Source organism: Podarcis tiliguerta, assembly GCF_965153285.1.
Source record: "Podarcis tiliguerta genome assembly, chromosome: 11".
NCBI classification, from domain to species: domain Eukaryota; kingdom Metazoa; phylum Chordata; class Lepidosauria; order Squamata; family Lacertidae; genus Podarcis; species Podarcis tiliguerta.
Window position 1 is genome coordinate 41,588,847 of NC_139544.1, and position 23,006 is coordinate 41,611,852.

The 23,006-nt window shown below is 42.5% G+C and overlaps 2 long non-coding RNA genes across 3 annotated transcripts in view; one reads left to right on the forward strand and one right to left on the reverse strand.

Annotated features, from left to right (window-relative positions):
• Window positions 1-23,006, forward strand: part of LOC310659595 — a 32,803-nt gene that overhangs the window by 4,748 nt on the left and 5,049 nt on the right. The gene's annotated exons all lie outside the window — the stretch shown is intronic.
• LOC310659603 lies at window positions 83-2,686 on the reverse strand. 2 transcript variants are annotated; one of them, XR_014502852.1, is made up of 3 exons: window positions 2,614-2,686; window positions 859-920; window positions 83-190 (listed from the first exon to the last, which is right to left on the reverse strand). It is a non-coding gene; the product is annotated as an uncharacterized lncRNA (long non-coding RNA). The 2 variants fall into 2 exon arrangements; XR_014502853.1 differs by lacking the exon at window positions 2,614-2,686 and adding an exon at window positions 2,452-2,546.

Consider the following 23,006-nt stretch of genomic DNA (forward strand, 5'->3'; position numbering starts at 1 on the left):
GTTCTGAACTTTTGATATGAAAAATAAAGTTGCAGGATATGGTGCAGGCAGGACAACCATCCAGCCTGTTTTACCCAGATCTGGCCAGAATAGCAAGAGTTGATTTCGCATGCCTTTGGAATGCTGCCAGACTGTTCAATGATATTCATGAATCATCTGTCTCACTAGCTGTCTGTTTCACTGTGCATAGCTGAAATTAATTAGATAAAAGATGAATGTTTTAAAAGAAATTAACTGATTGTATCACACCCTTAATATATCTAATCACTTCATTTCAAATATATTTTTATAGTATTTTCATACCACTTGGAAAACTACTGGGGCTGCAGTGCCTTTATGCCATTTAGTGCTTAACAGCTCTAGGGTTCAGCTGGATCAGACACACACACCATTCTCTGTCTTCTATCCAGGCAACCAATAAGTAAGTTCAAGCCAGGGCCAGCCCAATACATTTTGGCACCTTAGGCAAACCACAAAATGGCACCTCCCTCCCTGCTAGGGAAGAAGGGGTGAGTGTAGATAATCAGAAACATCAGGAACAAATGGGGAATAAAAATCTACATTGGGTCTGCCACCCCTGTGGATCCTGCTGCCTGAGGCTGTCACCTCACCTTGCCTCTTGGGTGGGCTGGCCCCAAGTAAAGGACACATTCTAGCTAGGCAAACACACTCAAGGAGGTTATAAAGTAAGGCTATTGGGGGGTGACCTGGGGAGAGTCCCAAGGGACCACACTTAGCCCCTGGGCCCGAGGTCTCGCAATCCTGGGGGATGTTTGCCCATAGCTACTCTGTTAAGAGCCTCACTCTCTCTCCCATGTTCATATCTTTATCTGTAAAATAGCAATAAAATCCACTTACCTTGCAGGGCAGGTGCAGAATGATAGAGATAAGATCATAAGGCATTTCACACATCGGAAGTACTATAAAGAAATATATATAATGAAGTGCCACTGGGGATGGACAACAACCAGGGGAGGAAATTACAGCCCCAGTGAAAAGTTTATTTACATTTTTTTCCTGTTTAATCAAGTACAGATCTCATATTATGCATGCTCAGGACTCCTTTGGGAGCAGTTCCAGCTAAGGTTCATTGGAAAAGGGGGGTGTATTGTAGCAAAAGATAATATAATCAGGCTTAGACTCACTGAAGGAGAACTGTAAAAGTTTGGAGAAATGGCAAGCCGTAAGTCAGGGCAGCTGGCTTCATAAAAAGCAGCAGCTATTCATCCACCCTTGCCCTAAGAAGCAACTGAGTTATTTCAGTATGACTCGTAAAATAAATACAAATGTACCAGACACACAGTATTATTCCTAATTTAAAAATGGCACAATGCATAAATAAAAAGTAGCTATTTCAGACTGGGCTTTCTCCTACCCCCACTTTCCTTCCTTTTAAAAAAAGAAAATCTCTTGTTGGTTTAACCATACGCTAGAATTATTGGACAGGAGAAATTGGAAAGAATGTTCTGGATCTATGTCTGATTAGTTAAAATAGAAGACTGGGTCACATAGACATACTCTTGGGATCCCAACAAGTTGCCGCCAAAAGCAGCTTTTTCCTGGGGTTCCAGCCCAAGCCAGGGCTGGGAAAACCAGCTTTCCAAATGAGTGACAATGCTTTGTTGGCACAGTTGTTCCTCTGCTTGAAATAAAGAAAAATACTTATGCCATGTAGATAATCCCATGTAATTATGGTACCATTCACAGTATGAGTTACATTCTTTGACCCTTGTGCAAATTCTGTTGGAGGAATGTTAAATGTTGGCAATCAAACTCAGTGTTGCCATGTTCCAAAAACTTATTGGCAACTGCAGCAATTTTCTCTTCCTGCTATTCATATATGAGTGTAAGTTGCATTTGAACTCCACAATAAACCATGGTTCATTATAATGGAAATAAACCTAGGTAAGCCTAGGTCTTTCATCCTCCGCACTCTTCCTACCTACAATGTGGTCACACAGACTTTGGAATCTTTCACTTCTGCTTTTGATTAACTGTACCCTGTTGCCTTGTCTGAACCTGACAAGCTGTGGTTAATCATAACTATGGTTTGTTTGAAACAAACCTACTTCAAGATTACACGAGTAAGGCTTGAATTCCTAGCTGCCTTGATGAATATTTGTGACCAAGAAATATCCATGCAGTTCATCCCTAGATCATTCTTAGGTTGACTCTGCTTAATTTGGCATTCTCAAGGATCAGTAGCTATAAACATTATCATGGGAACATTTTATTTACATTGTGTAAAAATGTGACCTCAGAATCACTGCAACCATCAGCCTTACTGATTTGAAATGGCATTTCCCTGACAACAGTTTTCATGATAACCACTTGTTCAAAGTGCAGCCAAATGACGATGTCAGCATTCAGCTATGTCCAATGCAGTAATGGAAAACTAACAATATAGGGGCTATATCTGTACTTATGAGAATGAGTCAGCATAAGCATCACCTTAGCGAAGTGTTTCTCAAACAGTGGGGCAAGACCCACCAATGGGCCTTGGGCCACTTTCAGTACCACAGCCTGCGCTGTCCCCTAGTCATACTATAGGATAGGCCAATGCCAACACTGGCGTATTTAGTTAAGGTGGCCTTTAGATCTATTACCAGCTACCAAGTTAAGAGCAACTGAAATTGGAGGAGGAGGAGGAGGCCATTCAGAGCAGAGAACAAGATGGGTGAACAGTAGGCCTGGAATTTACAGTTGTGATTAGAATTTACAGCTGCGGCGCCCTCCCATCAGATGTCAAGGAAATAAACAACTATCTAACTTTTAGAAGACCTCTGAAGGCAGCCCTGTTTAGGGAAGTTTTTAATGTTTGATGTTTTATTTTATTTTAAATATTTTGTTGGAAGCTGCCCAGAGTGGCTGGGGAAACCCAGCCAGATGGGTGGGGTATTATTATTATTATTATTATTATTATTATTATTATTATTAATTACTAATGCATATGCTACATTGTGCCCTACACAATGGTTAAGACAGTCTTGACATCTGTTCCTTCTTCCTAATACGGAAGGGAAAACTCCTAGCAAGCAGGAGAGGACTACACCCATCCTTAGTTCTCTCTAAAATATAATTTGTAACATAATACATACAATAGTTATTATACTTAGCAATGTACAGACAGACATTGTTGCTGTCTGCCTTTAATTAGGGAATTTGTTTCCCCCTGAAGACTCACCAAAGCCTGAGTTTCAACATCTTCTGGAAATGATGTAAGGCATCATTCAGTCTGGTTTTCACTTTCTAGAGATAGGGAGTGTGTTATTGTGATTTTTATGACTGACATATTGTTACCCACCGAAATATTTGTGATGGGGTGGTATAACAGGTTGTAAATAAAATAAATGAATCATATAAAACATTAGTTCTCATATATCTATTTCAACTGACTGTTCTTTTAAAGCCAACATTTAAAATGTTCCTGGCTCCCATCCATTGTGGGAGGCTCCCTAGCAGAGCTCTTCTGGGCTAAACATATTCCAGAAAATTCTCACAGATACTGTTTTGAGGCATGTGAGAATTTGTTTGTTGCTATCTGTTTATTCCTTGGTAATTGTTAAAGGGGCGTTTATCTCCTGTTCTCACCCATGTCCTTTCCTAAAATGAAAACCATCCACTTTCATTCTCCATCAATACAATTCTGTACATTTTGCACTAGTTAATATGTGAATGCTCAGCTGCAGCTTATTACACTTTTCCTTTTCCTTGGCACACAATTCTCTTTACAGTTCTTGTAGCTACAGCCGTCTCCAATTTTTCCTTCCATGCATATAATCTGAGGCTGGTTGCCATGGACCTGCATCTCAGGCCAAGCTTTGTTCTGGGAAGAAGCCACACCCGAATCTCTTCCTAAAACTGATTTTAGGACATTTACTTACCATTTGCTTCCCATGCTGATTGTTTCCCCCACTTATACAGTCCTTAGGGTTGCAAGTTTTACTCATTTGAATCCTGTTTACTCAGCAGTAAATTAAATGTAGCTTATTCAAAAAGAAAAAGGAAAAGTATGCACAGGACTGCAGGATGTCAAGGACTGGCAGGGCTCTGACAAGTGTGTGACAGGTTAGGGGGCTGGAGGCTGACCCAGGAGAGGGGCCAGTGATTTATGGGTTTTAGTGCCACTTGAGAGGCAGGAGCCAGGGGGAAAGGGAAGGGTCTGAGCAATCAGAGACAAAGGTGGGGACACAGAATGTGTCAGAAGCAGACGAAAAGTCTATTCAGGCAAGGGGTGGGCTGGTCGAATCCCCGCCATACCCAGCCCACTGTCTCCTAGAACCAGGAGGGGCTTCATGCAGGAAAGGTCTCATTGGACCGGGGGGGGGAGCCCAGGGCGTGTGGGGAGGCTGCACCCAACTGCCTAGCCAGGCACAAACCTGGAAAAGTTAACGCCAGCTACGTAGATTCTAGAAGCATGTGCGCATTTGTATCCTTAGGAGCTGCTGTAAGTGTGTACTTTCATCAATAAAGAACTAACTATTGGCCATTTGCCTTCCTTAGCTGGGTGTGCACAGGACAGAGCCTTTCTCACCTAAACTTTTAAATGCAGATTTGGTCCTGATACAACATAGTGGCTTTGAGGGTGTGGAATCTGTCAGACAACTAAGAACATAATAATTTTCCTGGTAAGTATGTATATGTATGTATGCATGCCTGTATGTATATTTGTTTGTTTATTTCCCACCCATTACCACAAGGGCCCAAGGCAGGTTACAACAATTTTAAAATCCAATATAAAAATAGTTAAAACAATCAAGACAATAAGGTGGCTTCTAAAATATAGACTCAGGTGTCAAAGGCAGTTGATATAAAGGTGCATCTTCAGCATATAATGAGAGCTACTCAAAGAAGGGGCCTGTTGTAAGTTCTGTCATGGAGAGGTTGGTGAGATGATAAGGAGGAATGGAAAGAGTTTGAAGAATTGGAAGAGACTGGCCCAGGGAGAGAACCTGGGACTCCAAGAGGAGTCTGACCTCAGACCCTGCAAGGATCCCAGAAAACCAGAACATTCCTTTTCTCCCATGAGAGCGCAGCAGCCATTTTGGGTGCTGTGTTCTTGAACAATTTTATGCAGAGAACTTGCCCTGGAATAAGCACTTTGGGGGGCTATGGTCTCAAATGGTACCCCAAAAAATGAGTTTTCAGGCACCATGAGACCACAGCCCCCCTCAAGTGCTTTATTTAGGACTGCATGCAGTTTTGGGAACTGGGAGAGCACGGCTCCGAAAAAGCATGTATTTTGGCCTCCGTGATCTCATATGTGTCACGCAACTTATGCAGGAACACAGACGGGAAGACGTGCATCCTGGTTTGGGGACTCAACATGTTGGAGGATATGTGACTTGGGGAGAGTCACAGAGGATTGGGAGATAGAGTTCAGGAAGTGCCTACTGGCTTGCCAGAGGACAGACCCACTTGTATGATATTGAACAACTGGGGAAGTGGCTCTGGCACCTTTCCCTGTCAATGAAGAGGCACCTGTCAATGTCATGGAGGCACCTGGGGATAGGTCTGGCTATGAGCTGGCCAAGTCATCTCTGCCTCCATCTGAAAGGATGTAGAGATGACAGTGCCTGTGTGAGTAGACCATGCATGCCCAACCACTATGGAGGAGTTCCCATTTGCTTGACTAGTCTTGAGGCTCATGAGTCAATCATGCCAAAAAGCTGTGCTTGCTCCAGTATTCGAAGGGAGAGTGCAGGGGGCCTGTCAAGTGTTGAATCAACATCTTAGCTAAGCCTAGCCATATTTTACCTGTTTGTACACATGCTGGGATGCTTACCGACTTCATCAATAAAACTTTGAAATCCTCCAGTTGTGGTAATGATTCAAATTCTGAGCCCAAGTGGGTGTGCCAGGACAGTGCCAGGTGCCCCCCTGTAGAGAAGGAATGCTGCTACAGATAATTCCCTTTCCCTTCAAATGAATGCGGACAATGGAACTACCAAGGAGCCCCCCACCCCCCCCCCCCCGCCAATCTAAACACACAAGTGTCTGAAGGGACTGAGACTTTTTTCAGATAATTAGGGCCCAAGTCATATGCAAAAACCATGAATTGGGCCCCCAAACAAACAGGCAACCAATGCAGCTGTTTCAAAACAGGATTTTGTGAGTTCTAAATGGAACCCCTGCCAGCAATTTGGCTGCTGCATTCTGGCAAAATCTTCTTGAGTCATCACACATCCTTTTTCAGACTGACTGAGTGCAGAAATAGAATATAGATGTTCCTCAAAAATCCAGATGGCATAGCTGCGAGCAATACAGACAGTGTCTTTCAAGTGGTCAATAGGTGACAGATGTCAGACAATATTATAGATTTCTCAAGGGAACATCTTTTTTCTTTTTCCTTTTAAAATGATGCCAGGAATAATACCCTTCCCTTGCTGGAAAATGGTGATGGCACAAGATAGAAACATTTATACTAAAAAGGTATGGGAATCCAGATATTTATAGGGAGAGGATATAAGGAAGCAGACTTTCTCTCCCAGCACCCTGACTTTTGAAATTCAGTGTGAACAAAGCTTATATTTTAATTTTTCCATTACTCTATTTATCAGTCTTTTAGGAAAACTTCTATTATTTTATTGATCAGTCTTTTAGGAAAACTTCTCAGGACTATTGGCATGATACCTATAGGTGCACATGAAATCACAAAAAAAAAACCCAAAACCTTTTAGGATTGATAGGTGTATGCATTCTACTCCTTTTCTATAATGTAATCTGTCTCTTCCTCCTGTACTGTGAATATGCTGTGGATATGCTGATGACATTAAGCCAGTGTGGTGTAGTGGTTAGGAGCTGCAGACTCATAATCTGGTGAACTGGGTTTGATTCCCTGCTCCTCCACATGCAGCTGCTGGGTGACCTTGAGCTAGTCACACTTCTCTCAAGTCTCTCAGCCCCACCCACTCACCTCACAGGCTGTCTGTTGTGTGGGAGGAAGGGAAAGGAGATTGTTAGCTGCTTTGAGACTCCTTAGGGTAGTGATAAAGTGGGATATCAAATCTTCTTCTTCTCTGGAGAGAGGGTCAGTGGATGCTGGGGGGTGGTAAGGGGGACTGAGGTTTTTGAGTTCTCTGAATACTGTATGGTGATAGTCCATATATTTTTTGTTTTCTGAATCTCTCTCTCTCTCTCTCTCTCTCTCTATATATATATATGTGTGTGTGTGTGTGTGTGTGTGTGTGTGTGTGTGTAGAAGCAAAACACTACCAACAGCTCTTCTCCCAACTCTTCCAAATCCCTCATGCCCATGCCAGCCAACCTCCAAACTCTTTTTTTAAACCAAAAATTTCAAATAATTAAAAAATAGGTTAGGGAGATAGTGAAAGCAGAAGTTATTTTGCGGGGTATAGTACGTGCACAGAAGATTGCTGTTTGACACCTGTCACGTCCAAATAATCTGACTCAGTATAAGACAACTTCCTATAGTCCTATGTGCCTAAGTAGGGTCAGTTGACACTAGTAAAAGGTGCTCTGAGGCCACCTGGAGCTCAGTCACCAATGCTGGGCCTAGAAGCACCCCTACATTTCAAGCCTACTCCTTTAACAGGGAATAAAACAACTTTCAAAGCAAGTCGAACACCACCTAACTGGGCAGAGAAACCACTTATAAATTGTACTTCTGTCTATGATTGGCCCTCATCCAGTCTATGACCATTAGTTTCACTAAATACTTCCTTCATAGTTCCCCTACCACAGAGTGTTGCCTCTTTGGCCACCAGCTGTATACAGTAGCTACTCATTTTGGTTTAGATGTGGTAAGTCGGGAAATGTTGTCATGCTTCCCTTAAAAACCCTTTTCTTATAGGCCTGCATTTGTCAAACGTATAAAATAGCAAATCTGCCATGGTCTAATTATAGTAGCTTGTAGCATTTGCCAATGGTTTGCTCAGTCTTCCCCATTCGGTAAGCTAGGAAATAACTCTTGTAACCATGGGTTTCTTCCCAATGGAAAACATTGCTTTTCTTCTGGAAACTATTATTGCTGTGAGCAGAGTGCCAGTAAGATTCCATGGCTTTTATCCTAAAGTCCGGGGCTTAATTTGAGTGAGGGCTCACCAAGGTTCATTCTCAGGCTCCCTTTGAAATGCTGAGTCCCAGGCGACAACATAACAAGTATCTGCTTTGAGCTTCCGTTTATGCAGTGGTGCCACCAGGGAAGAAGCCCAGAGCCCCACTTGGTGAAAGTGTCAGAGGTCTTCAAGCAGGGCTGGCTTATCACACTATGAAAGAATACACACACTACCATCTAAAATAGGAGAGAGGCAATGCCAGGCCAGACCATGATGTTTTGCTGGTGTACAGTCAAATGTATACAGTTCAACACTTTCTCCCAAAACAGTGAGAATAAGACACTGTAAGAATATATGTTTCAAATAGGCATTATCCTTTATTACATCTTCAATGATAAGCTGTGTTAGTCCTTTTATATACAAATGCAATGGAGTCCAATAGATTCTAAATATTATTTCAAATGTGATTCGTGGTCTTGTGATAAGTTGCCTAGGTAGAGTCCTTTGGGTCAAACAGAAGGGCCTGGGGGCACATTTGGTCCCTGGGCTTGAGATTTCTCACTTCTGCTATTTATTGACAGTGTCCACAAGTCTATCAATAGCTGTTAGCCATAATAGTAAAATAGGACCTTCCTGTTCAGAGGCAGCAAACCTCTGCACACTACTCAGGTCCCAGCAAATCAGAAGGGTTTTTGTCTTCCTACCCTAGTCTTTTGTTTTGTCTTCCTAGCCTAGTTTTTGGACCCAGAAGTATCTGGCTGGCTAATGTTGGAAACAGCATTCTGAAGGAAGGAGCTGAATCCTTGATCCAATCTTGTGGGGCTCGTCTTATGTCCCCGTATACTCAGAGTAAAACCAAGCATGCAACACTTTCAGAGGTTTCGTCACAAGAAATTCAGCAGCTGCAAAGGCTTCAGATTACAAAGTTCCACAATCACCCTAAAGCTTCAGGGCTAATGTCTGGGAGGATCTCTTAATTCCTTGCTATGTATGTAATTCTCCCTTTTATCTAGTATACAATTACGGGTCTTCCTGCGGAAAAAGAGAATCATCCACTCTTCAGCACAACCCTACTGTGGAGCTGTGAAGTTACAGCACCAATGAGATTAGATGCCAGAAGAAGACGAAAACGTTCTCAAAGCATTTCTACACATGCATGCAGGCAAAATTAATTAAGGGTTTAATATTTATTGTATCATTCCACGCTCCCCTTCATTCCAACACTTTTGACTTCTACTAGCCTTTGGCTTGTGGAGAACCATGTGGAAATGGTGGAAAGAGCAATACATTTGGCAAGTCTCAAAAATGACCATGGCTCCTAGGAGCTTCCCTCCCTGAGCCAAGGGAGGTCAACAAGGCATCAATATCAGCTTCAAGGTGGAGCTGATTTTCACCAGGACTGTAGCACAAAGGGAAAGGCCTTTTCCATTTTATTGAAATAGTTCATTTTTTTTTAAGTGTCATAGAAAGACCCATTCCTACTTTTTGCGTGACCTTTTCAAGACAGCCACTGCAGATTTTAGGTATTGAGGATATTTTCATAAGAGGGGATTCTGAAAGATCCAAATCCCAACTTATGGATACTTACAAAATTAAAAACTCTGGTGTGTTTTTAGAGCATCTGTGGCAATTGGAGACTTTAACAATATTTTGATTGCAAGAAGCACTTAGAGATTCAGTGACCACAGAACGTCATCCCTGAATGTTAGAAGGAGAAGCCCAACAAACGTTAGTCACCAATGCAGCTGAAAGAGCTATTTGCATCTCAGTGGCACCATAATAATTACCTTGCCAATTTGTTTAATGCTTAGAACTGGGTGTACCTCACAATCTTGATTAAAGCTGAGTGCAGATAATGGATTAATCAGCATAAGGGAGCTTAATGGAAATGGCCTCGGGAGAGCACCAGGCACTGTGTGTCTTTTCATGCACAGTGGCCTAACACTGCCCTGTCTGTGTCTCACCATGCGTCATGCATATCTATGTCACACGCAGCAATGTCACATCCCCCGCTTGCTCACACCCACGCAGACAGGTGCATTGTTATGGGGCACAGGCAGGTTAAATACTTTCCCCCCAGGGTCACATTATGCATGAATGCCACCCTGAATCATAATCACAGCCACAAACTCTACTCTTGTTCTGTTAATTACAAGTTGGGTTTTCTTTCCTGCCTTGCCTAAATATTACAGCACAGTGTTGTTGCCAGTGTTAGTCCACCTCAGAGAACACCCGTTGAAAGTAATGGGCATATGAGGCACACTCATTTAATTTATTAATTTATGAAAATATATGTATATGCCACTGAATCATAAAAATATATCAAAGCAGTTTACAACATTCAAAAGATTAAAAAAACCCATACAATAAAAGTGTAAAAATTTAAAAACAATTGAAAAGCAAAAAGTTTTAATAGGTTTAAGTCTGAGTAAAAATTGGATTACAACTCAGCTTTTAAAAGGGCAAAATGTCTGAAATGGATTGGCTCAGTTCATTAAATGTTCCAGTTAATATGAATCTTAACCTTTCACATACCATGAAAATAAGGGTTTCTAGAACTCTGTGTCAATATTTTATGTTTACATGGGCAGCAGCACCAGGGGAGGCTGGTGCATTAGGTTGAAGTGGGCACTGCCCTACCAACCTCAGTCTGCCCTTAGCCAGCTCCCACATGCCTGCTGTCTTTCTTCAGGGGTTGTCTCTGCCTGACATTGCCTTTAGTTCTGTCTACTGTTTGTCTCCCTGCCTTCTGTCTTATCAGTCCCAATGGGTACCTGCCACCGTTGAGCAGCTCCTGTGACAGGTTTTTCTCTTCCCAGTTGTATCATTTAGGGTTGCATCCAATGCTTGTCCTACTCAGCACAGACCCATTGAAATTAATCACTATGACTGACTTCTTTCCGTTAATTTAAATGGGCCTACTCCGAGTAAAACTTAGGACACATTCCCACCATACGTTTAAATCACCGTGATGCCACTTTAAATAGTCATGGCTCCCCTAACAACTCTCAGCATCCTTCACAAACTACAGCCCCCCTAATTCTTGGGGGGGGGGCTATAGTTTGTTAAGGGTGCTGAGAGTTGGTAAAGGTAAAGGGACCCCTGACCATTAGGTCCAGTTGTGGCTGACTCTGGGGTTGCAGCGCTCATCTCGCTTTATTGGCTGAGGGAGCCGGTGTACAGCTTCCGGGTCATGTGGCCAGCAGGACCAAGCCGCTTCTGGCGAACCAGAGCAGCACACGGAAACACCGTTTACCTTCCTGCCGGAGCGGTACCTATTTATCTACTTGTACTTTGATGTGCTTTCGAACTGTTAGGTTGGCAGGACCTGGGACCGAGCAATGGGAGCTCACCCTGTCATGGGGATTCAAACTGCTGACCTTCTGATTGGCAAGTCGTAGGCTCTGTGGTTTAACCCACAGCGCCACCCGCGTCCCTCTGAGAGTTGTTAGGGGGACCCTATTGCCCTCAAGGAGCTACAATTCCCAGAGTTTCCTGAGAAAAAAGATGGACTTAAACCATATTAGAAAGTTCTTCCTAATGTTTAGTTGGATTCTCCTGTTTAGTAAGTTGAATCTATTGGTTTGGGTCCTACCATGTGCAGCAGCACAAAACAAGCTTGCTCCACCTTCCATGTGACAGCCCTTCAGATATTTGAAGATAGTCTTCCCCCAACCATTCTTAATAAGGCTTGATTTTCAGACCCTTTGCCAATTTGGTTGTTCTCCTTTGTACACATTCCCACTTGAGGCCCTCCATTGAGCATGTGGCCCTGGCAAATGCCCACCTCAATGGCCATCCTTATGTTCTCAAAGCTCTTATTTTACAGAGCATTGCTTAAGGCAATTAAGAAACAGGAAAAACCTAAGTAGCTCAGATAACAACCTTGCCTCAGTGCCAATTTAAAGTAGGCGTATTTTTGTTTGTATGTTTGTTAATGGGCAGAGAGTGAAAAGTATACTAGAAAAAAAATCAAGAGGAGAGAATAATGCAGAGGAAAAACAGGAAGATTTAGTTCACATTTTTTTGCTAAACATTGCACAAAAAAGCAACTGTGGAAGGAAATGGATTTCTTCTCTCTGTGTTATCTGTTTATATATGAAACAGTGTGAACATTTGTGACCTAGTGTCAGGGGAGGAAATGTCCATGATCTTGAGTATACGCTCCTAAGTTATTTTTGATTCTGCCAGTTCTAAAACTATAACAAACAGAACAAGGAGGAAAAATAAATCCAGGCGAAAGAAAATTCAGAGAAACCCACCATCCTTCCATTTCACACAGAACCGCAGGACTCAATCTGCAATTTGGCTAAAGGCAGGCACTGGGTGAATAATGAACATGTTAACAAGGAATGAATCATTCATTTGATGAAAAAATGTCTATATTGATTGGATAAATTATTCACAATGAATAATTCACCCATTACCTTAGTTGAAGCCCAGGGCCATTGCAGCAGAAGACTGTTTCAGAAAACTCATTTCTCAAGTCAATGTAAACGAAATAACCTTTTCATCTAATTATTATGCATCTAATACAACAGCTATTGGCTGCCTGGTACATCCCTGATGTTTTGGACTACAACTCCCATTAGCCCAACCAGCATGATCATGGCTGCGGCTGGAGTAAACCAAGGCTCTGCCCTACTGGCTGGTGAAAATGGGCCAGCCAAAGTAAGAAATCAGAATGCAGAAAGATTGAGGGGTTTTTTGGGGGAGGGGATTGTTGTCTAATGTTCCTCTAAGAAACCTGGCCAGATCCTGGTGATCCTAATCAAAGTCTCACGAGCAAATTCTGCATATTTCATAGGCCACAAGCTACTTTCAAATCCCACCTGCACAACAGCAGTAGCATCACTGAAAGACCAGGGAAGAGTCAAACAATTGGTTAAATAACATAAGAACAACTTCCTGGATCAAGCAAATGGCCCATCTAGTCCAACATTCTGTTGTCACAGTGGCTACTCAGGTGACTATATGGGAAGCCTGCAAGCAGGACCTGCTATCAGGCTTTGGGGAAGCGGCTTCCTCTTTCCCTTTGGCCGTGGATAAGCAGAACAAAGCAAAAATAGTCTCTTACCATTTAAAGAGATTTTAATGATCACAGCGAAAGAACAAAGAGTCCATTCTTGGAGTAAAGGTACTCCCAATTAAGATTAACACCCACTTCCCCCATGTCACCTTCATCACTTCCTTGTCTTGCAACCTGATCTCGCAACCACTGTGCCTTCCGTGCAGCTACCTTATCTAATCTCCTTGACCTTGGACTGAGTGGCTGGACACTTTCCAGCAAACCAGAGTGTTGTTGTTTAGTCGTTTAGTCGTGTCCGACTCTTCGTGACCCCATGGACCAGAGCACGCCAGGCACTCCTGTCTTCCACTGCCTCCCACAGCTTGGTCAGGCTCATGTTTGTAGCTTCGAGAACACCGTCCAACCATCTTGTCCTCTGTCGTCCCCTTCTCCTTGTGCCCTCCATCTTTCCCAACATCAGGGTCTTTTCCAGGGAGTCCTCTCTTCTCATGAGGTGGCCAAAGTATTGGAGCCTCAACTTCACGATCTGCCCTTCCAGTGAGCACTCAGGGCTGATTTCCTTAAGAATGGATACGTTTGATCTTTTTGCAGTCCATGGGACTCTCAGGAGTCTCCTCCAGCACCATAATTCAAAAGCATCAATTCTTCGGCGATCAGCCTTCTTTATGGTCCAGCTCTCACTTCCATACATCACTACTGGGAAAACCATGGCTTTAACTATACGGACCTTTGTTGGCAAGGTGATGTCTCTGCTTTTTAGGATACTGTCTAGGTTTGCCATCGCCTTTCTCCCTAGGAGCAGACGTCTTTTAATTTCGTGGCTGCTTTGACCATCTGCAGTGATCATGGAGCCCCAAAAAGTAAAATCTCTCACTGCCTCCATTTCTTCCCCTTCCATTTGCCAGGAGGTGATGGGACCAGTGGCCATGATCTTCGTTTTTTTGATGTTGAGTTTCAGACCATATTTTGCATATTTTGCACTCTCCTCTTTCACCCTCATTAAAAGGTTCTTTAATTCCTCCTCACTTTCTGCCATTAAGGTTGTGTCATCTGCATATCTGAGGTTGTTGATATTTCTTCCGGCGATCTTAATTCCGGCTTGGGATTCATCCAGTCCAGCCTTTCGCATGATGAATTCTGCATATAAGTTAAATAACCAGGGAGACAGTATACAACCTTGCCGTACTCCTTTCCCAATTTTGAACCAATCAGTTGTTCCATATCCAGTTCTAACTGTAGCTTCTTGTCCCACATAGAGATTTCTCAGGAGATAGATGAGGTGATCAGGCACTCCCATTTCTTTAAGAACTTGCCATAGTTTGCTGTGGTCGACACAGTCAAAGGCATTTGCATAGTCAATGAAGCAGAAGTAGATGTCTTTCTGGAACTCTCTAGCTTTCTCCATAAGCCAGTGCATGTTTGCAATTTGGTCTCTGGTTCCTCTGCCCCTTCGAAATCCAGCTTGCACTTCTGGGAGTTCTCGGTCCACATACTGCTTAAGCCTGCCTTGTAGAATTTTAAGCTTAACCTTGCTAGCATGTGAAATGAGTGCAATTGTGCGGTAGTTGGAGCATTCTTTGGCACTGCCCTTCTTTGGGATAGGGATGTCGACTGATCTTCTCCAGTCCTCTGGCCACTGCTGAGTTTTCCAAATTTGATGGCATATTGAGTGTAGCACCTTGACAGCATCATCGTTTAAAATTTTAAATAGTCCAGCTGGAATATTATCACTTCCACTGGCCAGAGTACCAGTGGTATGTTAACATACCGGAGTATGTTAACTCTATTTCTCCTGGTTCTTCTTCTCCTAGCTGTTTACCACCCAGTTCTTCCCAACTTTTTTTTCCTGAACTATGTCCCTCTGCGAACCGGTGTTCCAAATCTATACTGTCCCAGTTTCTGGGAATATTCAGGATCCTGACCAGGAGCAGGGGGAGGGGGAGGTTCCCACCATTCCTCATCTGTGCAGCCCGCCTCAGCACAATCCCTGATATCTGAGCACAACAGCACTGACCCTCCCTGTGGTTCCCAGGAACTGGTATTCAGAAGCATTACTGCCCCCAACCACAGAGGAAGAGCATTGTTGTCATGGTCATTTACCATTGACAGCTTTATTCTCATTGATTTGTCCAATCCTCCTTTAAAGCCTTCCAAGTTGGTGGCCATCACTGCCTCCTGTAGGAGCCAGCTCATTATCTTATGATAATGAAATCATATAGTTAAACGTTCCAAATATCTGGTATATTTTTACGTTTAACCTTTACATGCATAAGAGTTCCCAGCTTACAGCATGGCTAACACCCTCAAGTCATTACAGAATGTGATCTGAAAAGCTTCCGGGGGTGTATTTTAGAAATATTTAATACAGCACTGGGAGACAAGTTGCAATTCCGCACATCTGAAGGGTTTTTTTTTTTGTCACAGAGATCAATCTCAGTAGATGGGGACTAAGCAGGAGACACTGAAAGAACCAACCCTAAAAGCTGCAGGGTGTCTCCCGAGATCAATGCCCAGGCCTCTAAGTGCTGTCTATGATACTTTCAGCAGATGGTAGAAACAGGTCAGCATGTTGAGAGGAAGAAAGGGTGGGGAAATAAGATCAATAATACGCATTCGACTGCTAAATGCAAGAAATGCCATCCAGTGTAGAGTTTGTGATTTTCTACCCTCGGAAAGAATTTCAATCTCATCCCTTCATTCATCTCAGAGGCTCTGATGGTTCTGTGTGGCCGCAACTCCAGTTTCCTGTTTATGCAGTGCGACTCGTTTCAATGAATCAGCATTTCATCCGCTGCTTATTAGACTCAAGAGAATTACACAGCATGTGGCTTCTTTGGACATAATGTTTTTCACTAGCTGCTGGATGTGACCTGTTCCCCTCCCCCCTTAGGGGTTCATTCTGACCCCCCTATGTTTGCTGCAGTTCTTAAGACAGATATTTTATATCTGCATGGGATGCTTTGTCAGGAGCTCACGTTGCATAAAAGGCTTGCTTGGCAGAAGTGTAGCATGGCCCCCCAAATGGAATACCAATTACCACACTGGCATCGCTCTCCTAACCCTACTTTAAGATAGCTTTCAAAGTGGCTCACTCATAAATCTCTTATCCGGCTGCAATCTCTGACTTCACCCAAAGGCTATCCACACAACATTTTATAGATTAGCGGATCTCATGGCTAGATCACCTGAGACCCTTCTTAGTGATCTAACCATCTGCCTGAGTCACATGATAGTTTTGTAAGTCATCCTTGCATGACTGCATCATGCAGAGTTCGCTTTCTACACACTTGTTTTAGATAGAGGGAAAGAAAAGATAAAATTATTGTGCTATGAGCAACTGGGAGAGAAGTTAAGAAAGTATAGTACTACTCAGACTAGCCTGGAGAGGGGAATTGTTTAATTTGCTATTAAATGTATACAATCCCTCATCTCTTCCGACCAAATGCTTTTAAATGTGTATGCTGTATTATGTCCATAACTCAGGCAGAAATCCTATGTACACTTAACTGTGAGTAAGCCCCAGTGAACACAATGCAACTAGTGAGTAAACATGAAAGAATCACACTGTCATTCTTTGACCCTGTCATGTCAAGCTGTTGCCTGTAATCTTGCCAGGTCCTGTAATACAAGATAGTCATGGTGAAACAGAAAACAAAGCAAGTGGATGATGTAATGTAGAGACCAGTTCAGAAGTACATCCCGTCATGATTGTCACAGCCATGCCACCTCACAACCACACACCTTCTAAGGTTATACAACTTTCTAAGATTGTACAATATAATAAACTTATAATTATACAGCAATAGTAATTAGGGATGCATTGCAATGATCAATGTACATCCCCATGTGTTGCCTTTCAGCTAGATCTACTATGGGCAAATGATTTGGAGTGCTCCAATATCTTATTCTGGAATGACTTAAGTTGTGCTTCCCCCTGAAGTTTCAATGAATGCGACAGAACGTGCACACCATTCTCCTGAAAGTGAAACACCTTCAGGTATCTAAAGGGCTGTCACATGGAAGACAGAGCAAGCTTGTTTTCTCCTGTTCTGGAGGGTAGGACCTAAACCACTGGCTTCAAGTTACAAGAAAGGAGATTCCAACTAAACATTGGGAAGAACTTTTTGACAGTAAGAGCTGTTTGACATTGGAACGGACTCCCTCGGGAGTTGGTGGAGTCTCCTTCCTTGGAGGTTTATAAGCAGAGGTTGGATGGCCATCTGTCATGGATGCTTCACTTGAGATTCTCGTCTTGCAGGGGGCTGGACTAAATGACCCTCAGGATCCCTTCCGACTCTGCACTTCTATTATTCTATCTTTGAAATCAGTTTCATCTATGTATTAGCCAGGGCACTGTATATGGGGTAACTTAATATGGTGGGTGGCCACCATGAATGGGAGCTGAGCTTGACTCCTCTTCAAAAGCAGCACTGACACCTACCACTAAAAAGTCTGGCTGGGAGGGTGGTGAATGACCATGCAGACTGGTCTGCCCTTTAACGGGTCCTTCTGATCCCCTGGGGCCCTTGGCGAATACCTAATCTGGCCAACAGCTGGCACCAGGCCTGCTCTCAGCACAAAATATTGGGCCCATTCACATGGTTGACAAAAGACTGCAGTTTGAGATGTAGCAGTCTTGACATTTGTGGAATCAGTCTGTGCTTGGAAAGTCTAGCAACCAAAGGAAAGTAGTTGCCTTGCTTCCAACACATTAGGGACATTCTTCAGCTGGAAAGGCAGCAGTGACGCAGCTGTGAAGCTCATCTATTGTTTCCCTGTAAAAAAAGAAAGGAAAGAAGAAGTAGTGAATACTTCTGTTCTGAACCAGCAATTCCTCATCAAGAAGAAAAGGGCAGTCAAAGTTAGTTACAGTTTTAATATTGCTTTGATATTAGTTATACTTTCTACTGTGATCTGCATATGCAAAAGCATCGCAAAATTACTGGTAGGTAGACCTGGGACTTGGAATGCCTCAGGCAGGGCTGGCTTCTGTTAAACTAACCAAACTTTTCATTTAGCAAATTCCCCACTGAGTTCAATGGGACTTACTCCCAGATAATAATAGTACTTTATCCTTAAAGCACAATCCTGGCTACTTCTACTGAAAAGTAACTCCAATTGTTTGCTAAGTATTGCAGCCTGAGGCTGCAGTTCTAACCCAATTCCCTAGGAGTAAACCACAGTGAATTCAGTGGGATTTACTTCCAAATAGACATGGTTAGGATTGTGGCCTAAGTAAATCATAAATCTCGACCCATGGGATTGTCTCCCAAACCTAGAATATATGTTAGGTTCTTTATTTATGTAAAACACTGAAGTAACCTACAACACTTTCTTTTGAAAAGAGAAAGGAAAAAACCAGGATGCAATCTATCGCTTAAATTATGGCATCATAAAAAAACCCCCACAGTGTTAACAGGAATGTATGAAGGCAAAGATAAAGGTTTAGTGATTTAAAAGATTAATCTAGTTCTTCTAAGTATTGCAATTTTTCCTTCCTGATTCTATAATCCTACATGGAATAGATCCTCTTTTTACATTCTTTTTGATATCACAAAGAACTCATTGTAGTGCAATATTTATATTCTCCTGAGAAGCTGAAAGCAAATCCTATTGTCTTTTAATGTTATCTCCAAGTGCAACAGAACTGTAATGAATTAATGTGCAGGAAAGGCAGGAAAGTGGTTGGTATTGATTGGTAGTCATCAGGCACAGACTGTCCTGTAGTTTTATTACTTAGCATGAGTAGAGAACCTCTTTTCTGTCTCTCTGATATTGCAGATATTTGTACCTCATTTCCATGAGAGAACAGGGAGCATGGGATTTCATACCTGCAAATGATGCTGTACTTAAAAGTCTTTCCAAAGCATGTTTCCTAAAGGAAGTAAGTTTTGTGTCTGCAGTATAACCATGCTGGTCACACTTTATTTATTGTTAGAACCCTAAAGTCCATTAGTTGGAGCCAGGTGTAAATTAAGGGGTGTGTGCAGACAAATACAGAATTAAGGAATATGCATCTCTGAGCATTGTTTTTATGTCAGAACTTGAATGTGCACCATGTTTCATTTCAGTAACATTCCTTAGGTCAGGGCCTTGTTTATTTGTTTGTTTGTTTTTGCTGCTATAATCAGTGGTGTAGCTGAAGCTGGATCTAGGCAGCCCTATCATTAGGCAGAATATGCCAGCTGCCTCAGGCATCAGATGCTAGGGGACAGGGAAGTGTTGAAAGGTTGAAAGAGTTGAAAGAGCAGTGTATGCTAGCTTGATTTCTCAGATATGGTGCAGGATGATGCCCCATCACCTGCCTTGAACTATGATTCCACTGCCAGGCCAATAGTCTTCTGAAGGGTGAGGCCATCATATTTCCGTTTTCCTTAGGCGGTAAAGTGATTTGGAGTAGCCTTGGGGCTGAGGTATAGAACCCCCAAACCCAGAGCCCCATCAGCTGGCTGTCGAGAGAGCAACAGATGATGGGGCAGTGACAAACAGATCCAGTGCCAGCATTTGAGGTCATGGGCATTCAATGCTGATATTGGTCACTGCAGCGTTCTTTCTTACTTACTGAAAACAACAACAACAACAACAAAAACACCTTCAGTGGCTGACTGGGCATGCACATAGTTACATATGGTGAACCTATGATCTTTTTACTTTAAACATATATTATCCTCCCCTACCACAAAATGGTGATCATTCCAAAGTCAATATCATCAAGGTAGCTGAAGCAAACTCCAGTTTATTTCAGTAGTCATGATGGTGCAATGATTAATATTCTGAGTGTATTAAATATTCTCAGCATATAAATACTAAAATCACTTAAAGATGTGAAACTGCATGTGCTCAGTTGGAAAACTGGGTTTGTTTCTCTGTTTCATATCAGGAAGATAGATGCAGTTATAAAATATGGAATGATGGCAGCTGGAAGGGAGAAAATAAATGTTGATTGTGTGCTTCAAAACTGAAGGAATGTACGTGGCCACCTAAGGCATTAAATCCAGGGTCTAAATTTACTTAGCAGCACAACTCACTATTGCTTATTATTTATTAAATTTATATCCTGCCCTTCCACTTGAAGGAGCCCAGGGTGGCAGACACACCAAAGATAAAACAATTAAAACAGCTAAAAACAATGTCAGTATAGATGCAGGCGGGGAAAACAGCTGCTTAAATGGCCTGTTGAAAAAAGAAGGTATGCACTAAGCAGTGAAAAGGCAGCTGAGACAGTTCCTGTCTGATATTTAACAGGAGGGAATTTCAAAGGGCGGGTGCCTTGACACTAAAGGCTCAGTGCCTATATGGTGCAGAAGGAACATCCTTATGGGATGGTTTTCTGCAGGCCTTTTTTTCTGCAGAGCACTATGATTGGTTGGGTATATAAAGGGTGATATATTATTTTAGGTATCCCAGTCCCAAGCTGTCTAGGACTATGTACACCAGAACCAACACCTTGAACTTAGCCCATAATAATAATAATAATAATAATAATAATAATAATAAAAATACCCCACCCATCTGGCTGGGTTTCCCCAGCCACTCTGGGCAGCTTCCAACTGAATATTATAAACAATACAGTGTCAGACATTAAAAACTTCCCTAAACAGGGCCACCTTCAGTTGTCTTTTAAAAGTAAAATAGTTGTTTATCGCCTTGACATCTGCTGGGAGGGCGTTCCACAGGGCAGGCGCCACTACCGAGAAGGCCCTCTGCCTGGTTCCCTGTAACCTCACTTCTCGCAGTGAGGGAACTGCCAGAAGACTCTCGGCACTGGACCTCAGTGTCTGGGCAGTGAAGCTAACTGGCACCTGATGCAATTCTTGCAGTACTGGGGTAACATGATGGTGATATTTGGTTCTAGTGAGCAGTCAGCTGGGAGTCAAAAACCATTGCCAATCTACTGCAAGTCACCCCCAGATCTACCTTCTGTCTGCCTTGGGATATGGGAACAGATGGAACAAATATCAAATGCATACAAGCATGTTCAGCTTGTCAAGCACCCAACCCACTATATTTACTTATATCAGCCCATAGCTGGCATCACTGTGGCTTCCACAGAGATTTGTAAGGAGCAGATTTATACGAATGTCTGACTTTTCCCATCTGCATTTGAATATAGGATATCAAAAACCGATACAGATTGATGGAAGCTGTGAAATGTTTAGTGCTTAAAAAAACCCCTGCATATTCCTACATTAGTGGAGGTCAGCCCAGTAAAAAGCTGGGTCATTGCCTACTTTAAATTACATCCTGTTTTTATTTTGTGGGAAAACACCAAAGTGTATTTGGGGAATATTTTTATGGCGTTGCTGAGATTTTAACGCACACTGAGGCCCACCAGAAGCTGGGCACAAATGACTACATTAGATATTACATAGTAAATATGAGATTCCCAACAGCAGTTTTACAGGTAGGTGGTGTTTCTTGTAGGGGATTGTTGCTCAGTTCTATTGAGATCAATATATACCTATACAATCCCAACCCCATTTACTTGGGAGTATGCCCTGCTGAAATCAACAGCAAGCACTTCTGAGCAGATGTGGTTTGGACTGCACTGTAACATACAAGGTGTGACGGGAAAGTTTGATGAATAGTCACAGAAATCGGAATATTTGAACATACATACCTTACAGGCCTTCAAATTAGCCCCCCTCTGATACAATGCACTGTTGACAATGTTTGTAGAACTGTTGGAAACTTCTGGAAAAGTCCTCTTTTCGTACTGCTTTCAGTTCCCTCGTCACAGCAGCTTGGACGTGTAATTTCAGTTTTGGAAAAAGAAAGAAATCCGGTGAGGCCAGATCGGGAGAATAAGGAGGGTGGGACAACTCAGTAACCTCAGTAACAATTTCATGCAGAATATGCCATTCTTCCGCCATCATTCGGATGGACAAATGCTAATCCCGCATCAATATCTCACAAACTCTGTTGACATTTGCTGCCGTTTTGCTCATTGACGGTCTGCCAGACCGAGTCATCTTTGATGGTTTGCCGCCCTTCATGGAAATGCTTAAACCACTCATACACTGTCTTTCGAGTTACAGCTTCATCTCTGTACACAGTTGTGAGCATTTCGTGTGTCTTCGATGCCGATTGCATGTTCAAATATTTCTCGTTGTCCGATTTCTGTGACCATTCACCGAACTTTCCGGTCACACCTTGTATTTACGTCCCATTGATTTAAATGAGTTTTAGCCTCCCCCAGCTTTTATTGGATTGCCCACCATTGGCATTAAAGTGTTTGTGAGTTTTACTGTGGCTCATATAATTTCTGAAGCATGAAATGCTGACCATGAATCAGGATGAGGAATGGAATCATTACTTTGGCACAGCAGGACCCCCATAAAGACACCAGAAACATCTCTATTGTTTCATTACATAAACCTGAACTCCCATGCAAACCCCATTAAAATCTAGTCTATAAAAGCAACATAAACATGGGCACACTCAAAGTTTTGAAACCTTCCCATAAGGCTGTGCTGTACATACTAATGCAATACAAAACTATATGACTATTTACTTTGGCACAGGAATGAGGGCTCGGTTGGTCTACATAGTGAAATCTCAGCAAGTTGGTGTTATTGCAAACACTTCCACAGCCTCGGCTGAAAAATGTGTGAGGCCTGCGATGATTGCTTTGTTAGAGCACATACACACTTGTCTAACCTCAACTAATTAACACAGCAAAGTATTTAAACTGTGATTCTGGATCAACTTTATTTGTTGCACTGCAAAAGCCCCTAAATTTTCAGAGCAAACTGCTGTAATCAAAGTGTTCAGTTTTCTTTTTCACGTGGGAGGTTGAATTTGGAGAGGCGCCAACAGCAGGAATGCAGGAAACCAGACAGTGTGTTGTAAGAGTTGCTCTTTACTGCAAGGTTGGTGCTAACAAGGTTCCTGGTGCATGAGTAATCACAGGAGAACACAAAACCTCGTGTTCTCTTTAGTCATCAGAAAGTGTCAGC